Consider the following 27,430-nt stretch of genomic DNA (forward strand, 5'->3'; position numbering starts at 1 on the left):
ACCAAAGACAGATTCACAAATAACCTGCCTGATTTATCTCAACTGCTCTGTGTACCCATAAATACACATGAACTAGACAAAATGACTGGCAACATGGGCACTATCTTCTCTAATACATTAGAAGCTGTTGCCCCCCATCAAATTGAAAAAGGTCAGAGAAAAACGTACTGTGCCATGGTACAACAGTAATACCCACGCTCTCAAGAAAGAAACTCGTAGTCTTAAGTGCAAATGGAGAAAAACTAACTTGGAAGTTTTTAGAATGGCGTGGAAAAACAGTATGTCCAGGTATAGACAGGCTCTAAAAACTGCCTGGGCTGAGCAGATCCACAAACTCATAGAAAAACAACCAAAACAATCCAAGGTTTTTATTTAGCACAGTGGCTTGATTAACAAATAACCAGACGCCACCCGATCTAAATATTCCCTCACAGTTAAATAGTAATGACTTTATGAAATTCTTCACTGATAAAATAGATAACATCAGAAATACAATAACAAATGTAGATTCTACAGCGTCTAATACTTTTATTCCTTCGCACCCAAAGATAAACTGCAGTGCTTTACAACTATAGGACAGGAAGAGCTAAATAAACTTATCACTGCATCTAAACCAACAACATGGTTTATTAGATCCTGTACCCACTAAATTACTGAAAGAGTTGTTACCTGTAGCAGAAAAAACGCTTCTCAATATTATTAACTCGTCGTTATCTTTAGGTCACGTCCCAAAACCATTCAAGCTGGCGGTTATTAAGCCTCTTATTAAGAAACCACAACTAGATCCTAGTGAACTGGCAAATTACAGACCCATTTCAAATCTTCCATTTATGTCAAAAATTTTAGAAAAAGTTGTGTCTGCTCAATTGTGCTCCTACCTGCAAAAAAATAATCTCTATGAAGAATTTCAGTTGGGTTTCAGGCCCCAGCACAGAAACTGCACTTGTTAAAATTACAAATGACTTGCTTCTTGCATCAGACCAAGGCTGCATCTCATTGCTAGTTTTACTTGATCTTAGTGCTGCGTTCGACACCATAGATCACGACATACTCATAGATAGATTACAAAACTATACAGTTATCCAAGGGCAGGCTTTAAGATGGTTTAGATCCTACCTGTCCGATCGCTACCACTTTGTTTATTTAAATGGGGGGAGTCCATCTCATTTATCACCAGTAAAATATGGAGTGCCACAAGAATCTGTCCTAGATCCTCTGCTATTTTCAATATACATGTTGCCCCTTGGTAATATCATTAGAAAATACGGGATTAGTTTGCACTTATGCTGATGATACTCAAATACATATCTCAACAAGACAAGGTGAAACTTCAAAATTATCTAAGCTAACAGAGTGTGTTAAAAATGTAAAAGATTGGATGACCAATAATTTTCTCCTATTAAATTCAGATAAGACAGAGATATTATTTATTGGACCAAAAAAACATTACACAGAATCTCGTAGATTACAATTTGCAACTAGACTGATGTACTGTTACTTCCTCTACAGTCAAAATCTCTGGGTGTTATATTAGACAGTAACTTGTCCTTTGAAAAACATATTTCCCATGTTACAAAAAAAGCATTCTTCCATCTTAGAAACATTGACAAGCTACAAAACATGTTAAATGTTTCTGACGCAGAAAAGCTAGTTCAAGCATTCATGACCTCTAGACTGGACTATTGTAATGCACTGCTAGGTGGTTGTCCTGCATCCTCAATAAACAAGCTACAGGTAGTCCAAAATGCAGTGGCTAGAGTCCTTACCAGGTCAAGAAAATATGATCATATTACCCCAATTTTACAGTCTCTGCACTGGCTACCTATTAAGTTCCGTATCAGTTACAAAATATTATTACTTACTTTTAAGGCCCTTAATGGCTTAGCTCCTGCGTACCTAACTAGTCTTCTACCACGCTACAACCCATCACTCTCCCTAAGGTCACAAAACGCTGGACTTTTGATAGTACCTAGGATAGCAAAGTCCACTAAAGGAGGTAGAGCTTTTTCGCATTTGGCTCCCAAACTCTGGAATAGCCTTCCTGATAATATTCGGGGTTCAGACACACTTCCTCTGTTTAAATCTAGATTAAAAACACACCACTTTGGCCAAGCATTCAAATAATGCATCTCATAATTTTGGACTGCAGTTATATCTGATCCAATGTGCAATTATTATTCTTTAGCTTGGGTTAAACTAATTTAATTTTACTTGGCTGGAAAAGCAGCTACGCTAATTATGTCTCAATTTGTTTCTCTGTTTTGCCAGGGGATTTACATCCCCTGGTAACTAGGATTTACACAAGCTCCAGTCTGGATCCAGAACACCTGAGAAGAGATGATGCCAGCCCCTCAGAGGACCTCAGATGATGCTAACCCAGAGACAACATACAGAACTACCACATTTTGCTATAAGTTTGATTGCATAATTGCTGTTAATAGTGTTAATCGTCTGTTTGTTTACGTCTTTAATTGATTTTTCTGAACATTTCTGCCGTATGCACATAAACTGACAGTCACCACTGATAAGCTACTACTAAATATTGTAGAAACTTAATTTTTTAAGGGATTGCATTTGAATGCATTTGTCTCTCCTGAAACCCTGCAGTGTCTATGTGGCCGTTGTTCAGTAAAACAGTGCAACAAGCATGTGAGCGGAAAACGCCGGGCACAATATAACACACATAGAGAATGGCCGCATCGAGGTGCCACAGTCTGAACCTGACGATGGTCCCACTCCCGATCTCCCTACAGGACCTAGTCGAAACCACCAGTGCAGTCAAGTGGCTAGTGGTTGCAGGAAGAACCACGGGTCTTACTCACCGATAGGACCTGTGAGGCTAATGACTGCACGACCGAATTGTAGAATCTGGCGAAGGTATTCTGCGAAGACCATCCAGCCGCCATACAAATATATTTGATAGAAACTCCCCACCCCATTTGACAGCCGTTCTTTAGAGACAGGCTGCCCTATGGCGCTGCCTCTCTGAAGCACGGATTGCCGAAACTGAGCCGTGCGGTTGATATAGAGTCGTAAAGCCCTCACCAGACACAACACCTGATTTGGGGCGACATCCAATGAAGTCTCCGACTCTGGATTGAAAGCAGAAAGAACCACCACTTGCGCTCTGAACGGTGGCGAGAACGATTTAGGCACGTGGCCAAATTTTGGCTTGAGCGTGACGTTACAGTCACCTGGCCCAAACTGCATGCAGTCCGCATTCACAGAGAGCACTTGCAAATCCCCCATGTGCTTGACCGAAGCAACGGCCCACGAACCGAGAAAGTCAGCCTTTTGTGGTTTAACAGCCACCTCTTCGGCCAGCCCGACCCACAGCAGTACTCAACCCTCACAGATCTGAATTTGACAATCTCTCAGAACTCATACCGGTTGGTGGCCGCCTTCATCAGTACAGTGAACCAGAAGAAGAGGCCATACAACCTATTGTCCTTGACCCGCATCAATCCATTACCAGACTGATAATCAACTTCGGAGAAAAAGTACTTGGGTGCTACAGGGACAAGCAGCGGTCAAAAGTCACCAACGGCTATGTACAGAGTGTCAACGGTGGCGAGGACAACCACATCCTCCCAGAATGGCAGACCTCCCCCCCGCCAGGCTTAGAATCCATCAACCAGCCTTTTACTCAACTGGTGTAGACTATTTTGGACCATAGACTATAAAGGTGGGACGCCAGCATGAAAAGAGATGGGGAATCATTTTTAAATGCATGACCTCACATGCAGTCCACATTGACCTATTTACCAGCATGGACACTGATTCCTTCTTAATGGCTCTATGGAGATTCATTTCCAGATGTGGCAAACCCTTTGAACTCCTCACAGACCAGGGTAACAATTTCAAAGGAGGAGAAAGGGAATTAAGGGAATCTTTCTTGACTCTTCATTCTGAGCTATAAACCCACCTCGCCAGCCAACAGATATGATTTTCTCTTTAATCCACTCAGTGCACCTTATTTTGGTGGATGTTGGGATAGGGAGATACGTTCGTTAAAGGATGCACTTCAAGTTACACTTGGTGCCCAGGACAGTCAGCAAAGAAGTACTGAGGACAGTCCTTATAGAAATAGAAGGTATTCTCAATTCCAAACCCATTGCATACACCTCTTTAGACATTGCTGATCCAGACCCAGTAACTTCAAACATCTTGTTGATGGGGCGGGTGGGACGCCTCATTACCTCAAGTCATATACCACGATTCTGATCTTTTAAGCTGTAGGAGATTGAAGCATAGTCAGCTCCTAGCTGACCACTTCTGGAGGAACTTTATCCATTACTACCTACCAAACCTTCAGATTAGACAGAAGTGGAAAACAGAAGGAACTGACCTGCAGACTGGTGATACTGTTAGGATCGTGGACCAGCAACTGCCACATGCCTTGTGGCCACTGGGGAAAATCATTCAGGTCTTTCCTGGAACTGATAAGAGAATCAGATCTGCAGAGATTTGCATGCAGTAATAGCCTACGGTCGTATTTTAGTTCCATGTTAAAAAAGATAAATAAATAAATAACACATCAAATAATAAAGTAAAAAATTAAAGTGAAAATTACATCTATACTCGGCCCAAAGAAAAAAGTCTGTGGCATCCAACTTGTCATTCTTCACCGCCAAAATAAATAATAATAACAATAATAATAATAAAATAAATTAATAAAACGTGTTGCATCCAACCTGTCATTCTTCACATTTAACATGAAAAACAGCAATAAATTGCTTGACGTTTTTTTAAACTGATTGATAGATTTCATGAGACATTCGTTTATAAATTGTTCTGATGTTTTTTTTTTAATTTTTTTTTTTAAACATGCATTCAAATAGCCTATTTATTCATGTTATTTTCGTGCTGCAAATATTAAAGAGGAAAATATAGGCCTAGTTATCTCACTACAAATTTAAGAGTGTAATAATTAGGCTATTGTTTGTAGTATTTATTGTAGTAAGTTGACAAGGTTGAGACGTGTTTTTAATAAAAATAACAAAGCTTATTGCGATTATTGGTGGCTTGCCTGCTACAAATGATGAATAGACTTGAAAACGTTAAATATTATTTCCAAGCATTTATAACGTAAAAAAAAAAAAAAAAAACAGCTTGTTAAAAATCAAGAAAAAAACAACAATACACAAAAAAAAACAAAACCATAAGTAAACCAAAACAATTTACTCACTTTATATTTTTAATATAATTAATTCATAATTAATTATTCATTATACACATTAAATCCTACATATGTGAACATCTCATTAGATAATTAATTCAGCATTCAGTTTCTTGAGTTACATTTTGTTTTACATATGTTAACATCTCATGTAGATGTCACATGAATAAATGTCATGTACACAGATCTGTTTCTCCACATCGGTTATAAAAAAATGTAATGTGTTTTATTCGAGCAGTTTTTTGTACAGGGCTTTATCACGGTGCCAAAAAAACATTTCAGCCCAGTCACAGTGACATACACTTGTACAAAAACCAGCGCCAGCGTGTCATTTGTAATTTTTTACGAGTTCTGCAACGTTTAAAGAGGGGTTTTTGTAATTTTCAAATCTTTCCATAATTGAACAAACATTTCAGTTTATTTTAATCAATTTCGGTCAACTGGCAAGCACTGCAGTTGATGGACCATCACTGATCAAACTATAATAACCTAGTAAAAATCAAACAGCTCATAAAAACTCGGGCAAAATGATTAAATAATCCATATCAAGGACCATAAAAACAAACAAAGAAAGAAAACAGTCTGTAAATATCATATTATTATTGCTATCTCTCTCTTTTAAATGAACAGTCGTTTTGTGACGTAAGTGTCGAAGCGTTGCTTTCTCGCCCTCTAGCGTTAAAAGTTGAAGAGTTTCAGGCTTCCGTGTTTTCTTGACCACAGTGTAACGTGATTTTATAGACTTGCCCCCCCCCCAAAAAATAAAATAAAAAAAAATAAATAAAATAAAAATCCTTTATGAGCAGACCTGGCCAGCCTCGTGCACGGTAATAAACAACTGTGGGTGTTTATTGAAGTCTCACAGACAACAAAGGATTCAAATTAGAAGGCTAAAATCTACCTTCCTGTAGAGTTCAGCTCCAAACCCTGATCAAACACAAATGAACAAACTAATTAGGATCTGAAGGAGCTCTTGATAATTACAGACAGTGTGTATGATCAGGGTTGGAACTGAACTCTGCAGAAAGGTAGATCTCCAGGAACAGGGTTGGGCACCCCTGTACTAATTAATCTAATTAAATGCACATCAAATTAAACTGAGAATTTGATTCAACATCATCTTATTACACACAAATCTTTAGGCTACAACCGACACCATTAATTGATTTTAATTATTTATGTATTTATTTATTTAGGCTTGATTCAAGACAGATAATAACAGCTCTGCTGTGGCTTTATATGTAATATTTTATAAACAGTAAAAGTGAGCAAGAACAGACAATGTTGTATTCAAAAAATAACTCAATATTAACTTCTTATTTACTGACCCTTATGGAAAAAAAATGTAAGGGTATATACAGCAAAATATAATGTGATATATTGCATAATATATTTCCATATACTGAAAACTAGTGCTTACTGTATATTTTTCAATATACAGAAATATATGAACTGACAATATATGCTATATGTTGATACATGCAAATATATTTAGAAATGAAGACCAAAATGAATCTAATACTCATAATACTCATAGGGGCAGCTGTGGCCTAATGGTTAGAGAGTTGGACTTGTAACCTGAAGGTTGCAGGTTTGAGTCTCAGTGCTGGCAGGAGTTGTAGGTGGGGGAGGGAGTTAATGAACAGCGCTCTCTTTCACTCTCATAATACCCATGCTGAAGTGCTCTTGAGCAAGGCACTGAACACCCAGTTGCTCCCCGGGTGCTGGATATATATAGTTGCCCACTGCTCTGGATGTGTGTTCACTTCTCACTGCTGTGTGTGTGCATTTGAATGGGTTAAATGCAGAGCACCAATTCCGAGTATGGTTTTACCCATACTTGGCAAATGTCATGACTTTTCACTTTCATAATGTTTGATTCTTTCTGAGAAAAAAGATCTGGAGTGCTGCTCAGTGGTCCAAAGTCCTTCACCCCTGGTCTAGAGTCTGGAGGAAGACTGGAGAGGCACAGAATCCAAGCTGCTTGAAAGTCAGTGTCAAGTTTCCGAAGTCAGTGTCAAGTTTCCGGTTGTGTGAATTTTTCCTGTTTCTGAAGTCATTGATGATTCGGGGTGCCATGACGTCTGCTGGTGTTTGTTCATTGTGTTTTTAACAAGTCAAAAGTCAATGCAGCCATCTACCAGGAGGTTTTGGAGCACTTTAGGCTTCCATCTGCTGACAAGCTTTATGGAGATGCTGATTTAATTTTGCAGCAGGATTTAGCACCTGCCCACAGTTCCAAAACCACTTCCAAGTGGTTTCCTGACCATGATATTACTGTGTTTGATTGGCCAGCCAACATGCCTGACCTGAACCCCATATGGAATCTATGGGATATTTTTTAAGAGAAAGATGAGAAACAGTCGATCCAACAATACAGACGAGCTGAAGTGCCTCAGCAGTGCCACAGGCTGAACGCTTCCACACAACACCTCACTGATGCTGGAGTTTGTGCTAAAGGAGCCACGACCAAGTATGAGTGCATGAATGAACATACTTTAAAGAACTTGAGCTTTTCTGTTTTGCAAATCCTTTTTTCTTTTTTTTTTTTTTAAATTTATCTTAGGAAATATTCTAATATTTTGAGATACTGTATTTTTTTACTTTCATGAGCTGTGAGCTCTAATAATCAAAATTAAAACAAAATAAAATTAATCATTACAAAACACATCCAGTTTAAATTAGGGCTGTCAAATGATTAATCATGATTAATCACATCCAAAATAAAAGTTTTGTTTACATAATATATGTATGTGTTTTGTACAGGGTATATTTATTATGTTATATATAATACACACACATAAATTATATATTTAGAAAATATTTACATGTTATATACATTTATATATTTATATTCTTATATTTTATATTATATATAAATATATTTAATATATAAAAACATAACATATTCTTCTTAAATATATACATGCATGTGTGTGTATTAATATATAAATAATAAATATACACAGTATACACACATATATTATGTATGAAATAAGTTACAATTATTTTGAAATGGTAAAGGGTTTCTGGTATGTGTAAAATACTTTATATTAAATGAATCTAGAAGAAAGTTTCACTTTTTGAAATAAGTTACAATTATTTTGAGATGGTAAAGGGTTTCTGGTATGTGTAAGTTTGTGGGGTTACCATTGTGCAGAAGAGTAGAGCTTGTGGTTAGGATGACAGTTGGCCAAACCCCATTACGATGTTTACTTTATTTAAAAAAGTAATGTCGTGCACTTTTCAGCACAGTGTTTTTTCTGTTCAGTAAGCGCTTTATTATGAGCAGGTGTGCTTATGATGTTGTAAACTATTTATGTTTTAAAATATGAAACTGTATATTGTAAATGATTGTTAAACATAAAGACATATATAATTCCATATATGTGTTATGTATATTGCTTAAGTAAATATATATTCAATATATTTTTTACACATGCAGTACCATATCTTGTCACATGAACATCCACATATTATAAAGCGTATTACTGAATATAAAATTATACACAGTATATTGTGATATATAAGTAAATATATTGTCATATATTTTTCAATATATGAAATTTATAAATATATTATTCTGTAATAATTTCTAATATACTGTTATGTCATTGAATATATTGATAATTCATATTAAGAAATACATTTTTCTTTGTGTAAGGGGATGAAAGATCTATGGATCCTCAAATGCAAACTGTGTGTATGTGTGTGTAGCCGCAATAGAGCAATCATACATTTGTGTTGTGTGCGCTTTTTTTTTTTTTAATTAATTCATAGACATTATAATCTTTTATGATCATTAGCCATTTATGTCATTTTTTTTTTTTTTTTTTTTTTTTATTTAGCATTTTATATCACTTATTCATTTTTTATTTTTATTATGTTTTTGTATACTTTATTTTTTATACTTATATTCCTTGCTAAAGTATTTTCATTGTTTAATTATTGTGGGGGTTTCATGAACTGTTTTGTCTTTATGAGTAAGAGATAAGAGGGAATGTTTATGGAAATTCAAGGTTTATGGGATGTTGTTTGTGAAGCAGTTTTGTTTGAATAATTAATAATTCATTAACATTTATGTAGTGCTTTTCTAATCATTTAAAACACTTTACATTGTGAGAGGGATCTCCTCCTCATCCAGCAGCTGCAGCATCCACCTGGATGATGTGACAGCAGCCCACCACACACCAGCTTATTGGTGGAGAGGAGACAGTGATGAAGCCAATCAGCAGATATGGGGATTGTTAGGAGGCCATGATGGTCAGAGGCCAATGGGCAAATTTGGCCAGGATGCCGAGTTCACACCACTACTCCTTTTTGAAAGACATTCTGGGATTTTTAATGATTCCCAGAGAGTCAGGACCTCGGTTTAACCTTATTAACCTTAAGCACCTTATTTAGAGACTACAGCATGTGCACACAACAGGAAGTAAGTGTGCGCAAGACTGTCCCAGGCCTTTAAAAACGCCATAGCACAGTGCCTTTAATGCACATAAATCCACACATTTGATGAATACCTTTCTGGAGTGTGTGTATGTTGTATTTTGTAACAACATTTGCAACTGGTTTTTATCACTTAATTAGAAGCACCACATTAAACTGTTGTTAAATTGCGTTAATCTGTTATATGGTACTAGTGAAAAGATATTTAGAAGTTTATTTTAAAATGCAAAGTACTGAAAATCAAAATAGAACTCTGATTACACACTACAAGTTGTGTCCCATCGGGTAATGGAAAGATCTACACACACTTGTGGTCCTTCATGCCCACCTAGGCCAAACACAGGAAATATGTCATGTAAGAAGACAAGTGCTCAAGTGCAAGTTTGGGTATTTGGACAAGCCTTCAGTGTTTTTGTTTTACTCCTATCCAGCACCTACATACAGTGCAGGCTTCAGCACTTAATCTATTTAAAAGTGTAGCTCGTTCGCACCAATATGTCATAAAGTATGAATGGTGTTCTTGTTCTGCAACAGGAGAGGACAGAACATGTAATTTATTGCTTATGTATCAAAAGAAATAATGTACTATATATACAGAAATAGAAGTATAGGGAAAAAAAAAAATGTAATTGTTTAGATAAATGTACAGGTATGTTATTAGTGTGGGTGCAGATATGTTATTTACAAAGTTTGCAGTTTAATATAAAATATGTGTCGATAACTATGTTAGTTGTGATAGACATTGTATGCAAAAAAAGGCAAAGTCCTTATTTTTACATCCACGTTCTGATTATTTGTGCAAAATACATTTTTTTTTTCTATACATAATGTGTGATTATAAATATATAGGTGTCATTATGTTCTGGTAAGTTTAAGTTTTTTAATCTGTGGTAGTATCCGATGTGCTTATATTAAAGTTAGTTTCGAGTTTAGAGGACAGAATGACAACTGTTTGGCGTGGTAGTTTTTGATTAATGTTTGTCTGATTTGTGTTTTTCATATTTGTTTATTTTACATATTTATTCTAGCATTTATTTCACCCCAAGATAGGAATACTCTGCTCTAATCAAAAACATATTAATAAAAACTGTCCAGTGTTACTATATGAAAACCTGTAAACTTGAGTTTTTTGACTCATCTCTTGGTAAGGTAAATTAAGGTAAATTGCTTCTTAGAAGTGTTTTTATACAACACCACACACTCTTGTCTTACAGTGTGTCTTGCACAGTAGTAAACAGCAGTGTCTTCAGTTTTCAGACTGCTCATCTGGAGGTACAGCTGATTCTTGTTGTTGTCTCTTGAGATGGTAATCGTCCCCTTAACCTTGTCAGAATAGTAGATATAGCTATTGCCATCAGATAGTGTTGCTACCCACTCTGGTCCTTTCCCCGTAGCCTGTCTGATCCAAGCCATCCAGGAGCCACCAAAGTTAAAACCAGAAGCAGTACAGGTCAGTTTTATGAGACTCTCCTGGTTTAATGACTGCAGCATCAGATTCCACCAGTGTCTGGCTCCTGCCATCTGAAAATTGAGAAAACAACTGAATTTAGAATCATTATTGCACATTAGCGTGCAAATTATAGTCTGCATTGGCAAATTGTAAGTTTTTTAACAGTTTTCTGCAGTACCATGTAATGAAGAGAACATTAGCAGAACAAAGAAAATCGTCCTCTGCTTCATCATTAACCTGTAATCACAAGAAGTTGTGGTAGAATTGCTTCAGACCAGGAAGAGTTGATGTATATGTATGTTTCCACACTGAACAGGTTGTGATGAGAAACACTTTGCATACTTGGGGGTGTCATCTAGTGGCTAAAAAATATAAAGAGAGAGGTGAACCAACTGAAATCTCTCAATCTCAGAGCTCTCACCGACTCTCTTACAGCCCATTCAGTGCTTCAGTTGCCACTGTATAAAAGTAAACACCATTGTTACTGTACTCTCTATATTCAGGTTGATACAGTCAATGATTCTTTTTTGGAATAAAACAAATCTATTTAGATGTTGCACATTTTAATCTGCCTGGCAAAACTTTTTATTGTGTACTTTTTTTCTGCTGACAAGAGTTTTTCATGCTCGCTTTATGTTTATTAGTGTTCAAGAGATAATAAATTTTCTATATTTCATTGTAATAGGTCTAATTAATTAATTTGTTCATGCTTCTATCCAACGAAAGCAGGCAGAATTCAGTTTAAAATCATACATTAACAGTTTTTAAAATGATTTCACATATGCCCTTGCAGTAAATGTCTACATATGTTTAAAACACGTTAAAACATAACAAAACCATATCATATTTAATTTGTGTTGGTAAAGTGGCCAGTAAAGCTGGCAGAGAATCCTTAAAGAGAGCAACTCCTTAATTCCCCAAGGTGTATGAATGTTTCTAGTCACGTCTTATTGACTTCCCAACACCATGCATGCAGGTTTTTTGATGGAGACTGCAGTCTTTTTGTGTAACTGTGACTCTCCGTGCACATTAATAAACGGCTGTGTCTGTCAGTTTTCAGACTTTTTATCTCCAAGTACACCATGTTTTTGCTGGTGTCTTTTGTGTATGGAGATTGGCCTTGTAAGGACTGAGCAAAAATAGTGCCAGTGCCATCGTCAATACGCCCAATCCACTCCAGTCCTTTCCCCTGTTTTCTCTTCTTCTGCCGGATCCCGTGCAAACCAGCTAAGGGACAGTCCAGAAGCCACACAAAGACAGTGTGACTGATTCTCCGGGTTTCTTTACCTCAAGAACCAGAGGAGGTCAGTGACTGACCATGTGCATCTGGAACAAGACAAATGTTCGTGTTTATTACAACTTTGTGTGAATGTTCACATTCAAACCTTTTTAATAATATTTTTAATAATAATATCTTTTTTTTACTGGTTAACAGATTCAACTTACATGAAACGAGTACAAGCAGAATACAATAAATAAGAATCAATGCAGTTCCATGCAAAAATTATGCTTCTGGGTGTTTTGATGATGCTTTTAAAAATACAAGTGTAATCCAGAGAGAACAGACTGTACTTGTATATTTTTAGACTTATTTGAATAAGGAGGGTCTTTACAAACTCCATCTGCTGCTGTTTCCCTGTAGAGTTACATGCTGCTGGTGGTATTCTTTGTGATATTAAACTTGCTTTTCAAAGAAGCTTTTTTTTTGAGTAATGGTGGCATCTCTCCAGATGTAATTAAATATTCCATGTTTTTCCTATGGGTTTTCAATTCCAACCTGTTGCATAGGCTATTTGTCTGTAAAGAAGTATCCAGACACCTTATGAGAGAGAATCAGTGATGCCCCTCAGCCCTCACAACTTCAGAGCTTGGCTGGGGGAGCTCAATTCCATCTAAAAAAAGAGATTGTGTCATTTATTATATTTTTTTTTTGCAATGATGCCTTTACGTAATTCCTAGGATATTGTTGTCCCATATCAACAGGACAACAATGGTAGAGAAACATGCTTACTGAAGGTTGTGCTGAAATATTGAACACCATTGGAAAACTAGAGATAATACTCTATTATTAATGCGAGTGTAAGAGGTATCATAGGAGTTAAAGGTTGCATGTTTCGGTATGGTATAAAGTAAAAAAAGAAGCATTAACAATTTAAGGTGATGCCACAAACAAAATGAGTTAGTCACTATCTATTTGACCTAGGACTCAGATTGTAGTCAGTGCTTTGAGCATGTTTCCCCAACAATCTATAGATTTATGTTCTTTCTTTCTTTATTCATTCAGTGGTGTATTCAGTCTCTATAGTTGATTTTTCAATGAAAGGAGTACGAATGTCTTTCACAAAATTTCCATTTTTCACCTTTTTTTCAGTTTTGAAGCGCTATGTCTGTGTTTTGGAAAGGCTTTGAAACTTTTTTTTCTTTTTTATACCTGTTTAAGTCAACATGTGGATATTTTCAATACACATTGTTAAGGCCTATCAATTTGCCGTTTCTCCCCCTCCCCCCCCATTAAGCACGTGTTTTTTAAAATTCAGCACATCATTACTGCTAAAGGCAAATACGTCATGTTTATGTGTGATGAAACAGTGCTACAAACATTACAATTAGCAATCTGCCAGATATGTTCTTCTGCAGCTCGGAAAAACTGTGCAAGTTGCTTGATCCATTCAGGTTTTGACTCAGAATTTTGTTCTACAAAAATGTTGCTGTTATTATATTAAATATTAAGGAAACATAAATCACTTTCCTTGGTTTTCTTGTAGTGCATGAATTATTAAATCACAAAGTATTATCCTTTTACATATGTGTTTTTACTTGTAAACAAAGGAAAAATCATGTTTTTTTTTGTGGTTCCACCGTCTGTTTCCTGGAGTTCCCGTCTGAGTTAGATCTGGGGCACGTTCAAGCTCACACCGGTGCGCAACGTTTTGCTACGTTTTCCGGGTTGAACGACACGTTTCCTGGAACGGTGTGGGAACTGTTGCAAGGTTTGAGATGCGTTTTCTCTTTTTTGGTGGGTGTGTCAGAAATGTCGGCCCAATCAGGGCAGCATGTATATAAACACGCGGTATTAAAGAGACCCTCGCACAATGGGTCCTAGTAAATAGTTTACAAAGTTCCCCTGCGCTCGGTAACAACAAAAAATATGTTCGATAACTATGTTAGTTGTGATAGACATTGTGATGCAAAAGGCACAAGTCGGCTTATTTACATCCGCCCCCCAGCCTGCACGTTCTGAGTATTTGGGGCAAATACAACATTTTTTTTGTCTTACATAATGTGTGTTATAAATATATATGGTGTCATTATGTTCTGGTAACTTTAAGTTTTTAATCTGATGGTAGTATCCGATGTGCTTATATTAAAGTTAGTTTCGATTTAGAGGACAAGAGAATGACAATGTTTGAGCTTGGTAGTTTTTTGATTAATGTTTGTCTGATTTGTGTTTTCTATTTGTTTTTCTTTTACATATTTATTTCTATCATTTTGTTCACCCAGATAGGGAATACTCTGCTCTAAGATCAAAACATATTAATAAAACTGTCAGTTGTAACGATATGAAAACCTGTAACTTGAGTTTTGGGGGGAATCACTATTGGTAAGGTAATTTGGTAAATGGGCTTCTCTGACAGAAGTGTTTTTATAGCAATCACAAAAGTTCTTGTCTTACAGTGTCTCTTGCACAGAGTGAAATCAGCAGTGTCTTCAGTTTCATACTAGCTCATCTGAGGTACACAGCTGATTCTTGTTGTTGTGCATTCTTGAGGATCGGTAAATCGTCTTAACCATTGTCAGAATAGTAGAATTAGCTATTGCCATCAGATAGTGGTGCTACCCACTCTGGTCCTTTCCCGCAAGCCTGTTGATCCAAGCATCCAGAGCCACCAAAGTTAAAAGCCAGAAGCAGTACGGTCTGAGTTTAGGAGACTCTGCCTGGTTTAATGGACTGCAGGCACAATTCCACGCAGTGTCCGCTCCTGCAATCTGAAAATTGAGAAAAAGCGGCTGAATTTAGAATGCATTATTGCACATTAGGCGTGGCAATTATAGTCTGCATTGGCCAAATTGTAATTTTTTAACAGTTTTCCCTGCACGTACCATGTAATGAAGAGTAACATTAGCAGAACAAAGAAAATCGGCCTCTCTGCTTCATCTTAACCCGTAATCAGCAAGAAGTTGTGTATGAATTGCTTCAGACGCAGGAAGAAGTTGATGTATATGTATGTTTCTGAACAGGTTGTGATGAGAACACGTGGCTAGACTTGGGTGTCATCTTAGTGGCTAAAAAATATAAAGAGAGAGGTAACGCAACTGAAATCTCTGCAATCTCCAGAGCTCTCACCGACTCGCTTACAGCCCATTCAGTGTCGTCAGTTGCCACTGGTATAAAAGTAAACACATTGTTACTGGGGGGTAATCTCTATAGTCAGGTTGATACAGTCATAGATTTCTTTTTTGGAATAAAAGCAAATCTATTTAGATGTTAGCACATTTTAAAAATCGGGCCTGCAAAAACTGTTTTATTGTGTATTCTTTTTTTTCTGCTGACAAGAGTTTTTCATGCTCGCTTAAATGTTTCTTTAGTGTTCAAAGAGTATAATAAATTTCTGAAGTTCTATTTTCATTGTATAATGGTGCTAATTAATTAATTTGTTCATATGCTTCAGCCACGAAAGCAGGGCAGAATGCAGTTTTACCAGACATTAAACTAGTTTTAAAAATATGTTTCACATATGGCGCTGCTTAGCAGTACAATGTCGACATATGGTTAAAATGTCACGGTTAAAACATAAGACAAAACATATCATATTTTAATTTGGTGTGGTAAAGATGGGTCCAGTAAAGCTGCAGAGAATCCTTAAAAGAGAAGCTACCTCCTAATTCGCCGCAGGTGTATGAATTTTCTAAGACTCACGTCTGATCGGACTTCACAACACAACATGCATGAGGTTTTGATGGGACTGCATTGTCTTTTGTGTACTGTGACTCTCCTGCGTAGGCGAGTAATAAACAACGGCTGTGTCTTCAGTTTTCAGACTTTTTATCTCGCAAGTACACCATGTTTGCTGTTGTCTTTTGTGATGGATATTGCCTTTGTAGGACGTGAGCAAACAAAGTGCGCAGTGCCATCGTCAATAACGCCCATCCCACTCTCGAATCCTTTCGCCTGTTTCTGCCGGATCCAGTGCTAACTAGAGCGCGATACTAAGGGACAGTCGCAGAAGGCCACACAAGACAGTGTGAGCTGATTCTCCGGTTTCTTGTACCTGCAGAACGCATGGAGGAGGCTCCGTGACTGGGACCATCGTGTGGGCATCTGAACGGGGGGCAGAGACAAAATGTTCGTGATGTTATTTTCTTGGGTTTTGGTGTGGTTGTATTAGCAACTTGGGTGAATGTTCAGCATTCAAAACGCTTTTAATAAATTTTTAATATATATTTTTTTTATGGTTAACTAGATTTCGAACTTACATGAACGAGCTAGGCAAGCATAATAAACATCAGGTGCAAATTCTCTCTGGTCCCTCGGACACAAGAGCATCTAGTAGAGAACCAGTATACGCAGTGGCCCAGCCGAAACAGTTATGCGGGTCTAATAGTGTACCTCTTTGTAGTGTGCTGGCCGTGTTTCAAAACTACAAACAATATATAGGTTCACAAACGCAGAAACCGACGGTGTCACTTAGGGATGTTTATAGCATGGATTGTGAAATAAAGAGGGATCAGATGTTAACAACACTAAATCTATGCGGGGCTGAGGGCCCGGGGAGTCATTACTGCGGTTGGTAGGTCCCATATTTAGAGTTGAGACGCGTGCTTGCGGTCCTTTTCTGTTTTTGAGTATGGGGGGCTCTCTCGCATGGTTTATATGATGAGTCAAATGCGCGGGGTTATTCCGGGGGTTGGCATGCCAACCGGTCGGCTATTGCTTTGAGATGCCAACCCTTATAGAGATCGGTGATGCCAAACCACGCCCCCACAGTCAGCGCGTGGCTTGTACGCAGGCGCGATCTAAAAAGAGCTATGGGAAGCATATGATGGATAAGGGGTGTATGCAATGGCACCAGTAGTCTTAAGTCGAGGATAGGCGGAGCCATATGCAACATACCACGAATGGGAGGAACATGAATTGGAGCTGAGGGTGGCTGCATGGGACACACATAGGAACGAGGGAGAAAAGTCGAGGTGCGAGTGGAAAGTAGCTAGGAGTGAAGGGCGAGGTGTAGGTTAGAAGGAAACAGAAGGGGCAGAAAAGGTGAAGGGGAGGCCACACAAGGGTAGGCCGATCTGTGGACCTATGACCAGGTATGGAGGCAGGGCGGGGAGCAGGGGCCCCACAGCGGGATGAGGTCGGGCGGTGCGGGGGTCGGCAGGGGGTGAGGCAGGCGCGAGGTGAGATGGGACAAGGAAAGAGACGGCGGGAAGAGGTGCCTAAGTTGCCACGGGGTGGTGTGGGCAGTGGGGGAGCGTGAGCGCGGCGGGGGAACAGCGTCAGTGGGGGTCGGGAGACCGGGTGGAAGGGCAACAGGGGAGAGGGCGAGCATTGGGAAGCGGAAAGGTGCCGGGCTGCACCCCGCCCCCGAGCAGCAGGGCACGGGCGGAAGGAAAAATGAGCACGCGACGGGAAGGCAAAAGACGGCAAAAGGGAGGGGAGAGAAAACGGGGGGGGGGCGGGCTGACGCCCGCTCAGGTAGGCACAAGGGGGGGGGGCAGCGCCGAGGGGGGCGCGCCGCGGAAAACGGGGGGGCAGGGGCGAAGAGCCAGGCAGGGGGGCGCAAGAGTGGGGGGGGGGGGACGACAAAGGGGCGGGGGAAGGGAAAGGGAGAGGAGGAAACAAAGCACGGCCGGGGGGGCGGGGAGGGCGAAGAGCACCAAGGGGGACGAGCCGGGGCCGAGGGGGGGGAAGGGGACAAAGAAGCGGGGGGGGGGGGGGGGAAAACCCCACGGGGGCGGGCCGGGCGGGAGCGGCGCGGGGGGGACGCGGGGCAGGGGGCAGAGCGTGTGGGAAGGGGGGGGGCCGGGGCAGCGCCCGGAGGGCGCGCGGGGCCGCAGAGCGGGCGGGGGGGGGGCCCAGGCGGGGCGGAGGCCCGCGGAGGGAAGCGGCCGGCAAGCGCACAGAAATACCGGGGGGGGCCACGGGTGGGGCGACGGTGCCGGGAACACACGGGGCGCAGGGAAACGGGGTGCCACGGGGGCCACGGGGGTGGGGGAGAGCGGGGCCCGCGGGGGGGGGTAGGGCAAAGGGCGCCCAAGCACCAGCAGGTGAGGAACCACGCGGTTAAGAGACCCGCGCACAAGGGTCCGAGGGCAAGCAAAGAGGGAGCAAAGGGGGCCGCTGGGCAGCTCGGTAGATGCAACAGTGAAGACAGTGAGAACGACATGTGTTGGCCGTAAGAGTTTGATAGAGCTAAAATATAGCATATCACCATGATGAGTCGTTGTTTATAGTTTAACTGCAGTAATGACAAACAGCAAGTTTATTAGATTCCCGAAATGTCCGACCCAGGTGGATGAGTGCGTTACAACAAATAGAACTGATAATTAGACAAGGGTAGTTAAAAATTAAGAACTAGAAATAACATAATAAATTAAAGTGATTTAGGGCGACCAGCGATAAAATAGGTGGTTTGCAGTCAGACTTTGGATAAAGGTGTGTCTTTCAGTTGGTGGTGTCGCAAGCCCTTTGGACAGGCGAGGGGGCATCAAAGGACCTAGGCAACACTACCACGACGGACTACCATTCCCAAAAACTGCACCCCACTGTGAAGGGGGCTTTGCGCCCCAGCGGTACAACTAGCGGCCACAAGAAAGTGTGAACGGATTCCTGCACCAACAGAGTCATTGGGGGCTGGCCTAAAACAACGCGACGAAGTTGAGCGCTCTGCGCCACTTCCATTTGTCGCCGCTACTGGTGACGCATCTTAATTGTCTCCGGCACGGACACCACTTAATTTGTCGGGTGGCTGGACCACACTGTCTGGGTTCCAAAGTGGTAACGTGTCAAAACCCCCAACTCTGGCTGCATCAAAGGATCACATTGTTCATTCCTACACAGTCGATTTTTCCTTATATCATATTTTCTGTGACTTACTCTATTTAAATGTGTGCTATAGATCTAAGTGTGCCCTGGACGGCCAATAGCCAAGCGCTTGGCTTTCTAATTTCTCTGACAACGCTAAATGGCTGAAGACTTTCAATCTTCTGTTTAAAGAAGTGTATGAAGTGTGGAAAAAGTTATGCTGGCACGAAATGCTGTCAAAAGGCTATGACTTTGGAGCAGAGGTCATGTTACAATAGGTTCAGTGCAGTTAGAAACCAGGTTTGTTTTGATACTGGGTCATTGCATAATTTTGGGAGTAGGGCACTTGATAAGAACATTGCTATTACTGGGTTTCTATGATTAGGATACAAAACATAGTGAGACATAGGAAGAATGACCTGGGAGTGGGTGGTGGCGCAGCAGCTGGGCTGCTTTTTATCTCATCATGGAGACCTCCTGGCTGATGGGATCCTAGTGTGGGACCACGTTGTTTGATCGTGGCATCTTTGTGCTAGGTGATAAAAATCTTTTCTATGTCAATGGTTTTTTCTCTTTTTTTTTTTGTTTTTTTTTTGTTGCATCAACATGAACTTAGGCACATCAGATGAGTTATTGCATTATTATTGTTATAGTCACTGGCTTTTATAAAAATCTTATAATACTTATTGGATCTTTTTGTAACTTTTCCATTCACTCAGCCCGATTATGTCATATAATGGCCTCACATTGTCATTCAGCGTTGGATACCAGAGGTAGTTCTCCAATGTTGTCATCTACTTTACTGTATACTTGGTAGTGTTACCTAACAGCTTTATTTTACAGATGTCGTATTATGTGACTCGGGTAATTAGAATATGAGGTTAACTGGATGTTTAATCGAGCTTTGTTTTGGCAGGAAAAACGGTCATGGATTCAAGTAAACTCGAACTTCAGTAGAACTGCAAAATGTATTTGGAGGAAAGTGATGTTTGCTGCCTTGATCATTGTCCCATTTTTAGGCCAGCGCAAGTTTAAGTATTTCTTTCCACATCAGATCTTCTACAACTTCAGGACCATCACTTTCAGGACCAGCAACTTCGGACGCTATCAACTTCAGGACCTAAGGCCCTCAGCAGTAACATGGCAAAGAAGAGAAAGCAAGTCTGAAGGCCCCTGAGTGGTTTGAGCTAGTATGTCACTTAGACAGAGGAGTCAGATGTCAGCTCATGGCCCTGCAAAAGGCAAGCAGTGGCAGTGGTCAAGATGAACCGGATCAAATCTTAAAGAATTTGTTTCGGGCTTGGAAGAGAAAGTAAACTTGGTGGTCTTTCGCCTCAGGTTGCTCATAAATTTCCTGCTGATATTGAGGTTACTATCTGTGTTGCCGTCAGGATCTGTAGCAATCATGGCCATTAAACATCACCGCCCGTAATGTTTTTTGAGTTTATGGAGGGAATGGAAGGGTGGTGGAGCAGAATTTTAGGGTGCCAGGCGTTGATGAAACAAAAACTCGGAAACTTAGGGGAAACACACAAAAACATTAAACCAGAACTACGTTAAATCAACCCTCCATCACCAAAATGAAGCAATCTCATCCCTGGGGCTGCGACCCGCGGAAGTGAGTTCAGGGGGGGGCCTCGTGGGACAGGCATGGTCAGCAGGGCCAGCCACCCGCGTGCACAATCCGTCCATTGGGATGGCCTGTCCGCCCCGCAAGAGGTAAAGGGGGCGAGAGCGCACCATGCAGCGGGGGAGAACTACGGGGGGGGGGGACTGGCGGCTTGCCCAGGGGCAAGGCACGGCAGACAGTCTCCAGGTCCAGCAAATAGGAGAAGCGAGAGCCAAGGCCCTGTCAAGCACAACAATCTGGGGGAGCGGTGAGGTGGGTGGTAAAAAAGGGGCCGGCGTGGAGAAGGCCCAGGATAGCTATATAGGGTAGGGAGAGAGGGCATAGGAGCGGGGTAGGGCAGAGTCTCCAAAGGCTAGGTGGATAGTCACGTCTCATTGCTCCGGGACATGGCCATATATGGACATTGCCGAAAGTACCCTGAGCATCATGCACAGACCCCGGCCACGCTTGTACACATCGCAGGAACAGCCATCTGTGATGGACACCACTGCGTGGAGTTGAATACTTGCATTCCCTTGCTGGTGAATGTAAATGTTTTGTGGAGGCGTGGGTGCTGGGATGGAATGTGGGGGGTGGGCCATGCGATGTGGTGTCGCAATGACTCAGGGAAGGCAGTTTTATCCTGAAGACCATGTGGCCAGGCTTGCAAACGTCCTCCTCATCTGGGCCATCCGATGTTTGTATTTCTTTCTTAGTGTACAAAGGACCTTGCATGTTGCATGGAAAGATATAAGGAAGGGTTCCTTTGACCTGTGCAAACCGGTCTGCACCGCCTCCCGGTAAGCTGGCTCATTTTTGGTGCCAACAACAGCACATGGAGCACAGGCAATTTTTTTTGGGTGTCGCAAGGTTACATTTTATCAGGAGTGGGACCAACTTTCTCAACAGAGAGCCTGGATGAAAATATGTGCTGCATATGTTATAGTAGTAGATGTCTACATCGCTATGGATGGCTGTAAATAAGTCCTGACACAATCATGGCTATGTCTGTGTATACAGCACCTGATGCACATACTGCAGATAATGGGAATTTGTAAATGTATAACACAAAATAACTTCACAAGAGACAGAGTATATTGTTTGCCACATGTTTATTTACATTAAGTGCAAATAACTTATAATAATAGAGGCACAAGTATAGGATCTAGAACTTCAGTCTGTCAAATAGTTATTATAATTGGCAATGTCTTCTGTCTATTTTCTTTCCTTTATGAAGGTGTGCTATACACTGATTAATGTAACCAACATGACTGAGCCATTTTTATATATTTTTTGATAAAAATGTAATTGTGGAGTGACACTTTCTAAACTTTTTTTATACTCTATCTATTAAATAAGGGGAAATATCAGGCAGAAAGTATAGTAGCCACAGTGATTCGTCAATAATGATAGCCTACTCACATAAAATATAAGGTGCATATATATCTAACACGTCTCAGAGTGAAGACGTGATTATCCTTCACCTGAAATGTTTTCTGGTGCATCCTGAAATGCGAGGCAAAATTGTTTGATGTCGAAACTATGAGGGACGGAACAGTTTCCACAAATCCGCTTCACTCGGATTGGGATGTGTCTCGTGCATATGCTGGACTGGCAGGCAGTGTGACTGTAACATCGAGGGTGACTTGCTAGTATTAACAAGTATTTATAATATCAATAATCATCAGGCTCCGAAATTCGTGCACAAGCCACGAGAGATGGCCTTCTCAGCTGCATTAAGTTGGCGGAGACGCTTTAACTGCGTTCATCACAAACAGGGTGTCACCACGCCTCGTTTCGCGTTAAAAAACCTTTTGCAACCGTTTGTCGGGCGGCCGGGCAGTACCCTGGCCTTGTGGCAGAGACCTTCTCAACCTGCTCATTGGCTCACCAGCTCATCTGCTCATGTTCATCCTCTATACACATCTTGCTTGTTTGCTGTTGTGGCAAAATAAACTGTCTTCACTTGCATCTGGATTTTGTGTTGTCATTAGGCTACGTGACACTAAATGTGTGGTCTTAAAAAACGTTTTTTTTTTTTTTTTTTGGGTGACAAATTGTTTGAACGTACCACTGAAAAAAAAAAAAGATCTGGGTGGAATGTAATGTTACCCAAGTAAATCTGTGATACTTAAACAATAAATGTTAAGTTTCTTCTGTCTTTACATTCATTCATCTAGTTTTGAATTAATCTGCATTTGTTCAAAATAAAAGACAATGTACTTTTTTTTTTTTTTTTAAGTAATCCCAACCAATCTTCTTAGGTACACACACACAACAAACAATAATCTCTTGTTTCACGTTTTTACTCAATATAAATATTAGCCTACTTCCGCTTCATGTTTCAGTTGGTGCGTGGTCTGGAAACACCACGCAAAAAAAATGAAGAGAAAGGGTCTGTCTGCAGACATGCACAGACATAGGGGCGTAACTTGAAGTGGGCGTAACTTGAACGAAAGAGAGGCGTACGTAAGAAAGTTGTCCAATCACACACCGAACCACGCAGATGTCAAAACGGATTTTGTCGGGCTGCGTTCAGAAACGCGCATACCCTTTATTAGGGCATTTAAATTTCAATAAGAACTAAGTTTAAAACGAGGGCTATAAAGAGTAGCATTACTCTACAGCTGTATGCGTATAGTTGTGTCTGAGCATTAATGCATTTGGCGAGTCATCATCCGCTATGTGATCATGTGACCTACATACAAGTGTAAAGCACGAAGCGTACAAAAGCTTAAACATATGAGTGAAAGGTTTCATGAATGTATTTGTATCTTGACAATGAAGTATTGTAGTATAGCCATACTGGTGATTAAGTTTTTTATATTTTTAACTCCACTAATTTGATTTTTTTATAGAATTAGAAAGCCAAAATCGTTAATCTCTAGAATATTTTTTTCATTATTTGTATGTGAATTGTTTTCTTGTTATAGTATGGCTTATCCTTGATGAACACGTATTTTTTTATTTACGCTTTTTATGGCGTTATGGATTGGATTGTTTAGATACAACCTCTTCCATAGATCTATTTATGGTAATCAGTTTGTCCCGGCATAATAAATAAAAAAGATGTACAGAGTGTCACTACCACCACGACCTCACGAGGCATCACTACCTCGAACCGTCCAGTACAGTCTCTCTCAAAAGTCGACTCTGCATATCTGCACAAGCGAAACTTCGAGACAGCTGCTGCAGAAAAGGTAGAGATCTCAACCTTTAGGAGAAGATTGTTGATTTTTATACTCTAAAAGTATATCACGTACTCAAAATTAACACGACCTGTTTGACCCTATGAATTGCATCTTTCTGCTCACCTCCACACTTACATGCAATAAGAATGATAAATGCCACCAATATTATATAGATTTTTTTCTTAAAATTACATTTTAGGTAAAAGAAGCAAATGTAATTTCTCTATGTCTGTCGTTACATAGGGCTATAACATGAATGAGCACTAATGGCAAGAAATTGATGTGAATACATCGTTTTCAGGCAGCAATTAATACAATGAATAGATCAAATATTTTATATTTTATTTACGGACCAACAGAAACATGTATCGTATGAATGATATAAGAATGTATAATGTTAGCGATCACGAATAAAGACAGACATGTACAGGCAACAACCATGAAACAAAGCTTCTTTCAACTAACTGTTGCTAACAACCATCTATGTATTTACAGACGGTGACCCCACATCTACTAGCATCCAACCACAGCTAGTACCGGTTCTGCTTTGCGCTGTGTTTTCTTCACAAGTCTCACCTTCTCAAGGATGTTCCTTACACAATAGATACCTTGAGGACGGCTCTCTGAATCTCACACGAGCTCTTGAACGAGCAGAAGTAACACATGCTGGACAATCGACTGCTAGCTGTGTCTGCTCCAAACAATCCGATGTGCTGCTCTCGCATGAGCACCCACTATAGCTGTAAAGACATTTTACATCAGAGGTTAAACAAGTACAGTAGCATTGGGATTTAGTTACTTTTGTAGGTGCTAACGCCCTGAACTGGTTCAAAACTTGCTTGAGCACGGCTCTTTTCTCGCACTTGATAAGGAAATTGACCTCTGTAATAGAGAGCCACTGTCATCACGTGATCATATAAAGCGATAACCATCGAGCATATGGTTTAGGCAGATGCTATTTGAAGCTTCTGAAAGTCAGCCTTGCGTCTTATAAACAGAAACCGAGCAGAATCTAAACTTGTAGCCTAAAATCAAAGCCCTCAGTTCCTTTGGGGGTCTCTAGATGCTCTCGCTGCTCTCTGGGGTCACTGATGACTCGAACAGAGCGCAGCCACAGCATCCCATCTACGTACGGATGGACATTGAAATGTAGACAGTAGGAGCTGTGCAGTGATGGAGCGTCTCATCGCCTGTGTCTCTGGACCATTTCCGGATGCTGCAGTGGACTTCTCGCATCGGGTCAGTGCAGGCACTAACAAAACCAGTCTGGCAGACATTTTCATAACCTACAGAAAGACACACACACAATACAAAAGTCATTACTTTTAAGTTGATCTTTTGTTTCAGGTTTTTATTCCTTTTTTGTGTTTCCTCCCCCTATTCCTTGCAGTCCTGCTCCACCACAAAAGATCTAGCAGCAAATGCACAAAAACCAATAAAGAAAAGTGCTGTAATAACTGTTTGAGTACACTGAATAAAATGGTTTTTATTATTTTTGTAGTGTCTTACACAAATCCTTTGATGTGCAGGCATTCCTTCACAGTTACTCACAGGGGCAGACTAAACATAATCTAGTTCGCTGTAACATCCAACAAGAGTCAATACGCTCTGTGCAATTTATCTGTGATATACGGCATTGCATGTTGATGTTAGTAGCTGATGTAACTCGCTTTGGTATACGCATACCTATGTCCTAAATATCATAATTGCAAATGGACAAATAAAATAGATAACTAGTGTTTAGTTACTGTAGGGTAGATTGGTGGGGGGAGCATGACGTACACTATCTAAAGGGCTGTGACGTGAATTCTACATAATAGCACACACACATCACGCAGCCAGCCTGTTTCACATGTCTTTAAGTGTGGCTTATCTGGGCATACTTATTAAAGACTATCCTGTCAGATGATAATATAGACGGAAATTAGGTATATCTTTAGGCAGTGTAGAATATGGTTTATGTAAATCCACTTTAAAAAGAAGTGTACTTAATGGAGCCCCCTTTTTTATTCATTATAAACCGTGTTTTGAGAACAGGCACAATCACAAATATGCTAATTATTAGTAACGCACAGGGTGTAGATTAAGGCCGAGGATTGCAGGCCATAGCTCAATTATCTGTCTGTGAAACCGAGGATAGCGTCTTTACAACTCTTTTGCTTATATGTTGCTTGACGTTACACCTTAGTTTTAAAAGATTGATTAACCGAGGGTCGCAAAATCCATAACACGATGAAAATAACTTGTACTATTAGAATTTAAATAATTATTTCGTGAAAAAATATATTCTCCAACCATTGTAACTCATTGTAACTTCTTCCAGTTTAACCGCGGTTGGCATCCAGCTTATTGGTGCATACCAGCCTACTCTTCTGTCCCGGAGTGGGATGGCAGATATATAGTATTCCTACTAAGGTAGGGCGCATCCTCCCATTGTCCCGCTCACCATTCCTATCTACACACACCTTATGCATCAGAAAAATCCTGCCAAAAAAAAAAAAAAAAAAAAAAGAAAAGAAAAAAAAAAAAAAAAAAAAAAAAATAAACCCCCTGCTTTCCTTAAAACGTAATTCATTTCTACTCTGTGCCACTACTGAAGCAGCCAACAGTTATGCATTTTGAACCTCTCGCGTGATTCTGTGAGATTTGACACGTCAAGTTACCCTCCTACTTCATTACGCCTCTTTCAGTTACGCCCTGTCTGCAGTCTGCGACGTATCACGCTTGGGAATGGAAGAGGAACAAAGTCTGACTGAACAAGTAGGATACTCAAGTTATCAAGTACGGTTAGATAGATAAGCCAAAAACCTATTTCCACAAGACTGTAAACCGAATCAGTGAAAACGAATAAAAAAAAAAAAAATTAAGTTATTTGCATCTCAAGATATAATGAAAGTTCATTGGACTAATACTGAATATAGTTCTGTAAACTCAAAATGCTGTGTAGTAGGGTGCACTTAAAATTATTCGCGATTTTTCTAGTTCCTAGCTGCTTTGCATCAGCCAAAGGAGAAATAAATGGAGAAATTAAGTGTTATTTTGTGGTGTTTTTATGGGGCAAGATTACATAGAGAGACTTCAGTTAGGAAAAAAAAACTTAAATGTTTATTTATGGATTTACCTAATGTTTTCATGTCGTATACATGTTGGTTTTGTAGTGTTCACGCAGATATACGTTGTGATACGATACAAGGGGCCTAAGGTGTTTAGGTTGAGATAGTAGGACAAGAAACAAGTAAAGGTATAATCCTGGTATACACTGCATGTTTTTAATACATGTATGATGCAAATAAGTTTGAGATATTTGGATATAGTCTACTAACAGTCCATTGATAAACGCCAGTGGTTAAAGAGGACAAAAGTAATTAGTGCTTTAGACTTTCAGTTAGAAATACATTACATGCAACTTAAAAATAAACTAGCGAATTTGGAAAAACAAAGTAGATCCCACTTGAAATTTGGAACATGGAAATAAACGAATAGAAAAATAAATACAAAAAAAAAAAACTACTCTAAAACAATCAACATAAAA

The 27,430-nt window shown here is 40.0% G+C and overlaps 1 long non-coding RNA gene and 1 pseudogene across 1 annotated transcript in view; one reads left to right on the forward strand and one right to left on the reverse strand.

Moving 5' to 3' along the window:
• LOC122143901 overlaps nt 1–27,430 on the forward strand; it is a 355,125-nt pseudogene that overhangs the window by 129,671 nt on the left and 198,024 nt on the right.
• The window catches only part of LOC122143908, a 299,947-nt gene that overhangs the window by 80,457 nt on the left and 192,060 nt on the right, over nt 1–27,430 (reverse strand). Inside the window, exon 2 of the long non-coding RNA XR_006159428.1 lies at nt 23,982–23,986. This is a non-coding gene — a long non-coding RNA (uncharacterized LOC122143908). The remainder of the gene's footprint in view (nt 1–23,981; nt 23,987–27,430) is intronic.

Source organism: Cyprinus carpio, unplaced genomic scaffold (assembly GCF_018340385.1).
Source record: "Cyprinus carpio isolate SPL01 unplaced genomic scaffold, ASM1834038v1 S000006530, whole genome shotgun sequence".
In the NCBI taxonomy this organism is placed as follows: Eukaryota; Metazoa; Chordata; class Actinopteri; order Cypriniformes; family Cyprinidae; genus Cyprinus; species Cyprinus carpio.